At 44.9% G+C, this 13,111-nt stretch overlaps 1 protein-coding gene across 1 annotated transcript in view; it reads left to right on the top strand.

The window, feature by feature from the left end:
• LOC138301063 (tyrosine-protein phosphatase non-receptor type 11-like) overlaps nt 1–12,057 on the top strand; it is a 304,017-nt gene extending 291,960 nt beyond the window's left edge. The window contains exon 16 of the mRNA XM_069241110.1: nt 11,721–12,057. The gene's annotated coding sequence lies outside the window, so the exon portion shown is untranslated. The remainder of the gene's footprint in view (nt 1–11,720) is intronic.
• The last annotated feature ends 1,054 nt before the right edge of the window (nt 12,058–13,111 follow it).

Genomic DNA, 13,111 nt, shown 5'->3' with positions numbered 1-13,111 from the left:
CTGATCGCAAGCAGTGTCCTGTTGAAAAAATATGTGAGAAAACTAAAGCTTATCCTCACAATACATTAGTCACCTATATATTTCTGTTCACCTGCTGATGCTAAGCTTGGATGCATGCCACAGATTTTTCTGGGGAAATGTAGGCATCCCTTATAGATATTTCTTTTGTAGTTCCGGGCTGGTTGGTGACAAGCAGACTCCACTTTGAAGTAGTTCAAGGATAGCCATACTGTGGCCTGCTCCTTAGGCTTATTATCCCTGGTTTGTCAGTTTCACCAACAATACCAAAGGTTCAGAGGTTACCACTGACATATGGAAGTGACATCCATATCAGCCTGTTCAGCAACCCATTCAGCTGGTTCATGTCTCCAGAGGACATGGCAGGGGCAGGGTATATGGTCAAAGGCAGGGTCAGACTTTGCAAACATCAAATCTGCCTCTGCCAAGCTACTCTAGTTCACCCTTCTGACGTCATTGGCATATAGGTATCAGAATACACTTTTACCAGCCAAGCTGGCCTGTAATTTTCTCAGAACAGTGGGTCCTGCAAGTTGTTTGTGATAGTTACAATATTGTTTTTGGTCCAACTCCCCCTCCAGTTCCTCTGATATTTTTTTGCAGAGACCTCAGCAGAAAATGCTTCTACCATTGCCAAAGAAGGTCATTCGTGGCTGGACAAAGGAGCAAGAGTCCCTGAGAAGAGGATGGGCACCAAGTGCTAGTCCTGTTAGTACTTTGTGCCCAAGAAAGATGAAGGGCTCAGGACAGTTTTGGATCTTCAGTTCTTGAACATCTCCCTCGGGTGGGACAAATTCAGGATGCTGACTGTGGACCAGGTCCTCTTGTCGGGATGGGAGATGTCTTGGACTTGCAGATCACGTATGTTCATTTACCCTTTTTGAAGTACCAGAAGTGTTTCCTCCTCTTCATTGTGGGGGGTTAGAACACTTGCATGTCACATACTGACTTTTGATCTCACTTCGACCCCGCGGGTATTTACAACGGTGACACCTATAGTCATGGCCAATGTGTGCAGATCAGGGACACACATATTCCCATACCTCATTGACTGGCTGTTGAAGGCAAGCTGTTATCATTCAGTCACAACAACCTTCATTTTACTCTCTCTTCTGGTGTTCTCCATCAAAAAAGCTGAAATTCTTCATTCAGCCAGTGCAGAGATATACCTTAATAGAGCTGTTTAGGCAAAGTGGTATTCAAAGTCTTCGCAAAAGAGCAGCAATTCCAGGACATTCAGGATAGGATACTGATGATTCTGGCTCGGTCTTGTGTTCTGGCCCAGACAGTTCTGAGGCTTCTTGGTCTCCTTTCCTTAGACATCCTGCTAGTAGATTCTGCCCTTTGGCACATATTTGCTCTGCAGTAGAACCTACACCTTCTTTGGGCTCAGCAATGGGGGCGACTTTCAGATAAAATTTGTGTCAGACAAGGTGGCCCAAGACCGTCAACTGTGGTGGAGTACGCCATCCTGAATTGCAGCAGGACATTCTCCCTGCCACATTTAAAGTTCACAATAGTGATTGATACATCATCCCTGGACAGAATGGAGCTCAGAAGGCTTTTGGTCTTTGATGAAGCAGAGGCACCACATACATCTTCTGGAGCTACGTGCAATTCGGCTGGTGCTCAATGCCTTCCTGCCGTCTATCAAGGACACCCCTTTTCAGGTTCTGTTGAACACAACTGTCATGTGGTACTTCAAGCAGTTGGGTGGGTTGAGTTCTTGTGTATTGTGCATGAAAACAATTAGACTCTAGCGCTGAATGACCGTCTGGTGATTTACCTGACTGTCAACCACCTGGCAGGCTACCTGAATGTCTGGATGGATGAGCTCAGCGGATACCACAGATCACAAGCGGCATCTGCACTGGGAGGCAATTCAGAACCGTAGTGTGTGCTTTGGTAGGTAATTTAGTGGCTTCCAAGAACACCCAATTTGAAGCATTTTGCGCTCTGTGCGAGACTCATTCTGCCTTCTGTGAAATTCCAGTCTCTGTATTTTTGCCGCTGCTTTAGAGAATATGAAGAGCGACGGGGCTCATCTTGAAAGCCCCTGTCGGCGCTTTGAGAGTATGGTACTTCAGGCTGCTGAGTATGAACATTCTTTCTTCCAAAAGCAATGTTACCAGTCCATCATGAGCCACACTTTCTTCCCTCCACCACATCTGTGTAAAGAGTATGTTAATTTCACCAAGGGGAACCCCCAAAAAAAGACATTTGCTTCTATATCTATTAGTCTAGGGATTATCTATTATCATAAGGGGCCCCAAGTAGACAACCAACTCTTTATTGGATTCCCAAGTGCTAGAAGAGAAAGCTGTTAAAAAGCAGACCCTTTCTAGATGGATCACCCTTTGTAGTTTGGCTGAAAAGGAGCCACTTAAGAGCCTCCAGGCTCATACCATTCGATGAAAAAGCTGCCACTACTGGTTTAGCTAGGGACATTCTTGTGCTGGGCATCTTCTAGGCTGCAACTTGTGCATCCTTCCACACCTTCACCAGGCACTTCTTAAGGACTTTACGGTCGGGCTCTTTTTGCCCTCTCCTGTCTTCTTTGGACTTCCTCGTGTAAAGTCCGCTCATGAAAGCCACCACCTTTGTTGGGTGCTGTGTTGGTACTTATTCAAAGGATTAAGTTATAAGTATCTATCAGAAGAACAAGTTACACTTTATCTCGGGGTTACTCTAACCACAGATTTCTCGCCACCCTTTCTCCTTCCCGTTCTGTTGAGCGGACTTTTAGCTGTTAATAAAGTTGTTTTGAATCTGTAGCTGATGATCTGCGTCTGAGGGCCCCGAATGCTTTGCTGTGAACTGACATCACGGGGTCTGATATACAGCGGCCGCCACCGCATATGTCCAGGAAGGGAGTGGGCAGGCTGGCATTGGACGATGGGAGGAACATTTATTATTATTATTATTATTTTCAAAACAAAGAAATGACTTACCTTTTGTCTCCTGCTTCTTCGCTCCTCTGCTCCTGATGGTGTCCCAGCACGGGCTCCCCAGCAATCCTGACATTGCTTACATGCTAAACATAGCATGTAAGCAGCACCAGGATTGGTATGAGCGGTAGTCACTGCCACTCATACGCGAGCCTGGGGGTCAAGTGCACATGTGTGTTTGGCCAGCCTGAAATGGCCGGCCAAACACACTTGCGTACTCGGTGCACTGTATACTCCCCCCCCCCCCCCTCCCCTCTCCTCAACCACCACCTCCCCGTGGCAAAGCCCCTTCCTGCACCTGCTGGCTGAGCCAGCAGATCAAAAATGAAAAATAAAATTTCAGGCTATTGTTTTATTTTTCATCTACTGGCTAAGGAGGAGCCACCACTGGTGAGATATCTCACCAGTGGTGGCTCCTCCTTAGCCAGTAGATGAAAAATAAAACAATAGCTTGAAATTTTATTTTTATAATATATATATATCATGTTCGATGGCATGTGTAGCTGCAGATACACATGCTGTGCATTATCCTGGCATCTAGTGTTGGGCTCGGAATGTTACAAGTTGTTTTTCTTCTAAGAAGTCTTTTCGAGTCACGGGACCAAGTGACTCCTCTCTTTCGGCTCCATTGCGCATGGGCGTCAACTCCATCTTAGATTGTTTTCTTTCAGCCATCGGATTTGGACGTGTTCCTCTTCGCTCCGTAAATCGAATAGGGGAAACTTAGAAAATAATCGAAATTCGTCGGTATTGTTTGCGTTCGGGACCGGTTTAGTATCATCACATCGGCACCGACAACAAGACCGCTTCGGCGGCCCTTCGGGGCTTCCGCACTTAACCAAGGCCTGGTCGGCCCGACCACACCCGTCGACAAAGAACTAATGGACCGGACCCCTTTCCGTTTCTGTCCGAAGTGCCACACCAAGTATCCTTACATAGACCAGCATCGGGTCTGTAACCTGTGTTTATCTCCCGAACACAGAGAGGATACTTGTGAGGCCTGCAGAGCGTTTCGATCCAAGAAGACCTTAAGAGATCGACGCGCAAGACGGTTACAGATGGCGTCGAAACAGTCACAAATGGCGTCGAAACAGTCACAACATCTCGACGCTGAAGAAGAAGAGATGCGGACATCCATCCAGGGTTCTGACTCGGATGAATCCGATGGGGATCGACCACCGACAGCGGCACAACAAGCGAGTACACCTGCCCCGTCCCACACCCAAGGTCAGGTCAAGAAACAAAAGGCCTCGGGGACGCCACTGCAGGAAGGCCATGGCTCAACCCACAGAAAATACGGTGACCAAGTAACATCGGCACCGAAAAAGGCCAAATTAGTGCCGAAGACATCTGACTCCGGTCGAGAAACCGGCACCGAAAAGAGTCGGCATCGAATAATTGAGTCGAGTAAACCTCGAAAAAGCCACTCGGAACCGAAACCGACAATCTCCATTGGGGTTTCGATACCGAAAAAAACTGCTTCGGAGCCAAAAAAGACGTCCTACACGGAAGAGCAGGGGCTCTCTCTACAGCTCAAAGAAAAGCACAGATTTGAGCAGGAACTGGATTTAGAAGAGCATGATCAAACTCAGCAAAGGCTAGAAATCCAGAAACACAAAGGGAAGATACAAACCATCCCTCCGCTCAAGTCCAAAAGAAAACTGGCTTTTCACGAGACTGAGATGCAAGCAAAAGCCAAAGTGGTTAGAGAAAGGTCACCACCCCCACAATTCTCACCACAAACGTCCCCACTTCAATCACCACAGTTGTCACCAGTGGGTACACCAATGGCACAGTCACCCACACATACTGGGATGACTCAAGACGATGCAGATCCCTGGGATCTACGACCCACCAGTTTCAGACAACAGTCCAGAGTGTTATCCGACAAAACCTTCGCCGCCAGAGGACAGTACGTCCTACACGCAGGTACTGGCCAGAGCAGCAACATTTCACAATGTAACAATGCACTCAGAACTAGTGGAAAATGACTTCCTGTTTTAACACTCTGGCATCCACGCATGCATCGTATCAAAGCCTGCCAATGTTACTGGGCATTCTTAAACATGCACAACAGGTTTTCCAAGAACCAGTAAAAGGGAGAGCCATCACGCCAAGGGTCGAGAAGAAATATAAGCTGCCCCCGTCCAACCCTGTGTTCATTACACAACAGCTCCCTCCGGACTCAGTGGTTGTGGGGGCTGCAAGAAAACGGGCTAATTCGCAGTCATCGGGGGATGCGCCACCCCCTGATAAGGAAAGTCGTAAATTCGACGCGGCAGGGAAAAGAGTGGCATCGCAAGCAGCCAATCAGTGGCGAATTGCCAACTCACAAGCCCTCCTTGCCCGCTATGACCGAGCACACTGGGACGAGAAGCAAGACCTCATCCAGCACCTCCCCAAAGACCATCAAAAACGTGCCCAACAAGTGGTTGAAGGAGGACAGGCCATTTCAAACAACCAGATCCGCTCTGCACTAGACTCTGCTGATACAGCGGCACGAACTGTAAATACAGCCGTAACAATTAGAAGGCATGCATGGCTGCGAAGTTCTGGGTTTAAACCAGAGATACAGCAGGCGGTATTGAACATGCCGTTTAATCAACATCAACTATTCGGCCCGGAAGTGGTTACCGCAATAGAAAAAATGAAAAAGGACACGGATACGGCCAAAGCCATGGGCGCGCTATACTCCTCTCAATACAGGGGAACATTTAGGAAACCACAATTTAGGGGAGGGTTTAGACCGCAACCCTCAGAACCATCCACCTCCCAAACAAAACCCACTTACCAGTCTCCGTACCAGAGAGGGGGGTTTCGTGGTTCCTACAGAAGACAGTTCCCAAAAGGAAGAGGGAAATTCCAGCCTGCCAAGCAGACCCCTGGTAGCAAGCAGTGACTTTGATGTCACACTTCCCCAACACATATCACCAGTGGGGGGGAGATTAACAAAATACCACCACAATTGGACACACATTACCACAGACACGTGGGTTCTATCAGTTATCCAGCATGGTTACTGCATAGAGTTCACAAGATTCCCTCCAGATGTTCCCCCAAGAACACACAGAATGTCAATACAACACTTAGACCTATTACAAATAGAGGTCCAAGCACTACTAGCAAAAGAAGCCATAGAACTGGTACCTTATCACCAGAGAGGAACAGGGGTTTACTCTCTGTATTTCCTCATCCCAAAGGAAAGACAAAACGTTAAGGCCTATTTTAGATCTTAGAACACTGAATCTCTTCATCAAATCAGATCATTTCCACATGGTAACACTACAGGATGTAGTCCCTTTACTAAAACAAGGGGAATACATGACGACACTGGATCTAAAAGATGCGTATTTTCACATACCCATCCATCCATCTCACAGGAAATACCTCAGGTTTGTAATACAAGGCAAACATTACCGATTCAAAGTGTTGCCATTCGGAATAACAACGGCCCCCAGGGTGTTTACAAAATGCCTAGCTGTAGTAGCAGCTCATATAAGGAGAAATCACATGCACGTATTCCTGTATCTAGACTATTGGCTAATAAAAGCCAACACTCAACAACAATGTCAAATTCACACGCAATATGTAATAGATACTCTGCACAAACTAGGGTTTTCTATAAATTACCAAAAATCACATTTACAACCATCCCAAATACAACAATACTTGGAAGCAACACTCAACACACAAAGAGCAATTGCCACTCCAAGTCCACAAAGAGTCCAGTCGTTTCAAAATATAAAATCAAGCATGCAACCAAACCAACAATACACGGTCAGGTTTGTGATGAAACTACTAGGCATGATGTCCTCATGCATAGCTATTGTCCCAAACGCAAGACTACACATGCGGCCCTTACAACAGTGCCTAGCAAAACAATGGACGCAGGCACACGGTCAACTCCAAGATCTAGTGTTGATTGACCGCCAAACACACTCTTCGCTTCAATGGTGGAACCCTGTAAATTTAAACAAAGGGCGGCCTTTTCAGGACCCAGTTCCTCATGCCATTATCACAACAGACGCATCCATGATTGGGTGGGGAGCACACCTCAACAATCGCAGCATACGAGGTCAGTGGGACAGTCAACAAAAACAACTTCACATAAATCACTTAGAACTGCTAGCAGTCTTTCTAGCACTAAAAGCCTTTCAGCCCCTTCTAGCCCACAAACATATTCTTGTCAAGACAGACAATATGACAACAATGTATTATTTAAACAAACAGTGGGGGACGCACTTGTCACAACTGTGTATCCTAGCGCAAAAAAAATGGCATTGGGCAATTCACAACATTAATTTCCTGATAGCACAATATATTCCAGGCATTCACAATCAGTTAGCCGACAATCTCAGTCGAGATCACCAACAGTCTCACGAATGGGAAATACATCCCCAAATTCTAAAAGATCACTTCTACCGCTGGGGGACACCAAACATAGATCTGTTTGCAACAAAAGAAAACGCAAAATGCCAAAACTTCGCATCCAGATACCCACACCCTCAGTCCAAGGGCAATGCTCTATGGATCAGCTGGTCAGGGATATTTGCTTACGCTTTTCCCCCCTCTCCCGCTCATTCCTTTTCTGGTCAACAAACTGAGTCAAAACAAACTCAAACTAATACTCATAGCACCAACGTGGGCTTGCCAACCGTGGTACACCACACTGTTGGACTTCTCGGTAGTACCGCACATCAAACTACCAAACAGACCAGATCTGTTAACACAACACAAACAACAGATCAGGCACCCGAATCCAGCATCGCTCAACCTAGCAATCTGGCTCCTGAAATCTTAGAATTCGATATCTAAACCTCTCAAAAGAGAGTATGGAGGTCATTAAACAAGCAAGAAAACCCACAACAAGGCATTGTTATGCTAATAAATGGAAAAGGTTTTCTACTGCCAGGCTAATCAAATTACGCCGCTAAACGCCTCCATACAAAACATTGTAAGTTATTTACTACACTTACAAAAATCAAATCTTGCTTTTTCTTCCATTTAAATCCATCTCACTGCAATATCTGCTTATTTGCAGATTACACATACAAAATCGCTTTTTAGAATGCCAGTTATCAAAGCCTTTATGGAGGGACTAAAAAGAATCATACCCCCAAGGACACCACCAGTACCTTCGTGGAATCTTAATATTGTACTAACACGACTCATGGGTCCACCATTTGAACCCATGCATTCTTGTCAAATCCAATTCTTGACTTGGAAAGTAGCCTTTCTAATAGCCATCACTTCTCTACAAAGAGTTAGCGAAATACAGGCATTTACTATCCAAGAACCCTTTATACAGATACATAAACATAAAGTGGTTCTCCTTACAAATCCACAATTTTTACCAAAAGTCATATCACCGTTTCATTTAAACCAAACTGTGGAACTCCCACTCTTCTTTCCACAACCAGAATCAGTAGCAGAAAGGGCATTGCATACATTAGACATTAAAAGAGCGCTAATGTATTACATTGACAGAACAAAACAATTTAGAAAAACAAAACAATTGTTCGTAGCTTTCCAAAAACCTCATGCAGGTAACCCTATATCCAAACAGGGCATTGCCAGATGGATAGTCAAATGTATTCAGACCTGTTACCTTAAAGCTAAAAGAGAACTACCCATTACTCCAAGGGCACATTCCACTAGAAAAAAAAAAGGCGCCACAATGGCTTTTCTTGGTAATATACCAATGACAAAGATTTGTAAGGCAGCCACCTGGTCTACGCCCCATACATTTCCTAAGCATTACTGTGTAGATGTGTTAGAAACACAACAAGCCACAGTAGGACAGGCTGTACTAAGAACATTATTTCAGACAACTTCAACTCCTACAGGCTGACCACCGCTTTTGGGGAGATTACTGCTTTGTAGTCTATGCACAGCATGTGTATCTGCAGCTACACATGCCATCGAACGGAAAATGTCACTTACCCAGTGTACATCTGTTAGTGGCATGTTGCGCTGCAGATTCACATGCGCCCTCCCACCTCCCCGGGAGCCTGTAGCCGTTTTTGTTGCATGTAAATTGTAAATATGTAAATAAATATTCCTTTAATACACACTATGTACATACATTTCTACTCCATTGCATGGGCACCTCTAGTATCCTTACTTTAACAACTCCTACCTCACCCTTTGCGGGAAAACAATCTAAGATGAAGTCGATGCCCATGCGCAATGGAGCCGAAAGGGAGGAGTCACTCGGTCCCGTGACTCGAAAAGACTTCTTCGAAGAAAAACAACTTGTAACACTCCGAGCCCAACACTAGATGGCAGGATAATGCACAGCATGTGAATCTGCAGCGCAACATGCCACAAACAGATGTACACTGGGTAAGTGACATTTTCCATACATATATATATATATATGTCTGATGGCACCATCTGTTGTGCACAGGAGCAATTTCTGTAAAGTGTCCAGTGTCCATATTCAGTCTGGTGCGCTGAGGAAATGCAGAGGTTGAGGAATCTGCAGTAAGAGAGACACCAGAAAGAGCATTACCAAAGTTAAGTTATTCTTCAGGACCTATGCCTCTGAAATGCACACCTTGTTCGATTGGCACAAAGTGGTGCCGAAGGCTCATTCCCCATGGTGCTGACTGAATCCCACCTAAACAAAAAAAATCCTTTTTTTTTTTTTTTTTTTTAAGGCCACTTTTCAGCTGATAAAATTCCGCCCAACCCCTACACTGGAAGACACTACAACTGTATCTTTACAGAACCAGACTCTTCATTCTAATAAGGCATTCCTACATTTTTGTGTTAATATTGACAACTGAGCAGCGGCTAAGGTTGGTAAAGCTAGATGGATAAGTGCTGCATATACTTCTGCCTTGCAAAGGATGTATCTTGACGGTGACTGCTACCTATGGGGGGGTATTTCCTTTTGCTATCACCCCCTCTCCATCTCCTCTGTCTGAATTGAAAAAACAAACAGGTTGGCTATTTTTCACAGAGGACAGCTGGTGAGTGCTCACTGGCACAGGTAAAGGGTGTGTTGCGCATATGGGATGGCATCATGCCCGTTAATTGGCAGGCAAGTTCTAAACGCAGCAGATCCTGTTTTTGCGATCAGGTGGTGTGGTACCCACACGTTGATGAAAATAGGGGAGTGCATGTATGCTGAGAGTAATTGCATCAGCAAAAAGGTAATTGGATTCCTGGGCTACGTGACTAGCGGTGACCATTTGCAACAGGGTGCAAGGAAGTGTAGCTCATACAAGAGAGGTGTATGCCTCCGACGAGAAGAAACACTCCTATGGAGCACGATACTGTCATGAAACACCTATGAAGCTGTTGGTTATTGAGGGCCTGAGCTTTATATCCTCCCTTGCCATATTCTCACTGCACTCGTAAGTGACATGCGAAGGGGAAAATTACCAACTTCTAACGGGGCTTCTCTCTGAAGTTGATTCTGTGCCTCCTGATTTGTTAATTGTTTATGCTTCATTTCTTTTTACCCCAAGCAGAGGAAAAATGAGACACCGGCGGCACTGTTTCTTTTGAAAACACCGGTGGTACCACGCAGCGCAATGAAAGAGTAGCTGTTAATCATTCAGTTAGCCTTGGGGCCATTGCCTTAGCGATTGATTTGAGCTATGTCAGATGTGGGGAAAAATCGGCTCCAAAGCAAAACGCTGCCTTTAGGGTCAAAAACGGAATTGAACAGAATCCACAAAGCTCCACATTAAAATGGAATCTTCGAAAAAGAAACTCGTAATGTCCAAATGAAGCATTAAAATATCACAAAGGCACTATAAGATCAAAGGGAAATATGTCATTACAAGTCTAAGTAAGTGTGCTTGTATTTTAACTTATGCTGCTCTCCACATGTTGATTGAATTTACATCACTGTAAATTGTATTCTTGATGCTACTGAGGGACAGTAATTATAGGGAAATTCAATATAATACCTATCTCACTTTATTTGTTAGATTGCCCCTTCATCAAACTGGAAAAATCAACATTTATAAAAGGAAAGTCTGGGACGGTGGCACATTGTGTTTGTATAGACCGACGCCTTGTTGCAGTGTACTGTGGGTTTATGGTGGTGTGTTGTGTTGGGTATTATGTGCTTTAGGTGTCCTTTTGATCGCTTGCCACATACAATGTGAAACTGAGCTTTCTCTGGTGGTGGCTCTCATTAGGAGATAATAGGACCAACAACTTTTTCCCCACCTTAATATACCAACCCCTTCACAAACGCAGCCTCTCAATAATGTCCCTGTAACTCCGCCCTCTTTCCTTGCGAAGGTACAACCGTGCGGAGCAAGAAGACACCCAGTAGGTGGCAGCACCTTGTAAAATCCAGAGGATGAGATCAAACATCTCAGGCCTTTCAAATCGAGGGCAACGGTTGCTAACTGTAGGCCTTCCTGGGCTGGCGACAAGAGTCGGATCTAGCTTCAGCAGACTTCTGTCTCCTGTGCATAAAATAATATCCCCTCCCCTGACCATGCGCAATGTATGTACTTCCGGGTTATACTACGAGTGATGCTGATTGGTCCGAGGTTGGTTCAGTTGCTCAGTGTACTCCTGACTCACCTGAGATGAGGTCAAAAGAAATGTGCTCAGAGGTAAAGCTGGTATATTAGCTGGGGGGGGGGATACTGTGAGGCAGGGAGTGTGTGGTTAAGACCTGTGTATCAGACGCCCTCCTATGCAGGGCATCCTATGTATCAAGCTGATTCCACCTCTAGTTACCCTAAAAAATTGACTCTTCTCTTCTGCTTTCTTTACTAGGAATTGTAAAATTGGACTTGCGAAGTTGACTTATTGCCAACTGCCTCGCGGAACCCGGAGTTCAGCATGGCTACTGCCTCCTTCATTGGATGGTGAAATTTTGCGTCAGCCGCGCAGTGCAAGGTCAGGAGGAGCCCCCGTGACTGCATCAGACGTTTAACTTATTACACATAGGGGGAAGCCTTATGTTCCTCTTGGGCTTGGAGGCCAGAGGTGGTGTCCACGTGCCTAGGCCGGAGGCTGCCACAGGACTGCCTTCGTTTTACAGTATTTTTAAATGCTCTTTTTGTTTTGTAAAAATGTACAAATAAAAATGGATTCTTGTTTGGAAACAAAATCGTGTGTCTCTCTGGCGCACACCACAGATTTTGACATGGGATGTGTGTGTGTGTGTACGTCTGGTGCACCCTGCAGACTTAAAGGTGGCTGATGTTGGAAAAGTCGCTGCGGTACGTTTTACTCTGTGCTTGCTTTGTAAAATTTTAAAAACGTGCCCTCGGTAAAAAAAAAAGTTGTTTTGGAGACTATGGTAAACTGTGTATACTTCCGCGCTCAGGTGAACAGCTATAAAATGCCAGCAGGTTCGCTCTTGTTTTTTTTTGTTGTTTTTTTTGTTTGTTGTTGTTGTTAATTTAGACTCGTCACCAATCCCCAAGGAGGCCCAGGTATGTACTTTTTCATCGATTTAGAATTATTAAGGACCCCTGGAACGGGAATGACTCTAGCAAGGATTAAATCGAGTATTGGAAAACTGATCTTAAATTTGTACCAAAGTAGGCAGATTTTTTTACCGCCTCGCAAGGCAAAATCAAAAATCGTTTCAGTTAATGTGAGCATTTTGTAACCTCCAACAAGATTGGATTGGTGCCCACATCTTAGAGCATTTAAGCTCTCCTACTACAGGTATCCAATAATAAGTTGGCAGCAGACGGATGTTATAAGAAAAGGAAATTTCTCTATCCAGTTAACATAGTTGAACCCAAACTGAAAGAATTCAAACTATAAGCAATTTACCCATAATTCCCTTTATGGCCAGTCATATTACCAAACAGCACCAGGTAGGGAGTAATTTTGATCTTCGCCACAATATCCTAAATCGTTTCACCTACTGCATTCCGTTAGTTATGCAGGACTATCCGATCGCTGATGTACGTTATCTGCTGCCATACATTTTGCCATATACTTGTAATTTCGCCATATACTTGTAATTTCCCAAAGGTATCATGAGGTTGCATGCCATGGACAACCTTTAGCTGCCCTTGCTGTAATTGTGCGTCCACAGATCAGTCTTATAATTTTGGGGCAGGCATGTCACTGTGGTTAGTAGAGAATACCACTATTAATTAACTAAGCACATGCAATCTTGTACATCAATGCTGCGCGCGCGCTCT

The sequence above is a fragment of the Pleurodeles waltl genome, chromosome 6 (genome assembly GCF_031143425.1).
Source record: "Pleurodeles waltl isolate 20211129_DDA chromosome 6, aPleWal1.hap1.20221129, whole genome shotgun sequence".
In the NCBI taxonomy this organism is placed as follows: domain Eukaryota; kingdom Metazoa; phylum Chordata; class Amphibia; order Caudata; family Salamandridae; genus Pleurodeles; species Pleurodeles waltl.
This window is presented reverse-complemented; position numbering and strand designations above follow the sequence as displayed.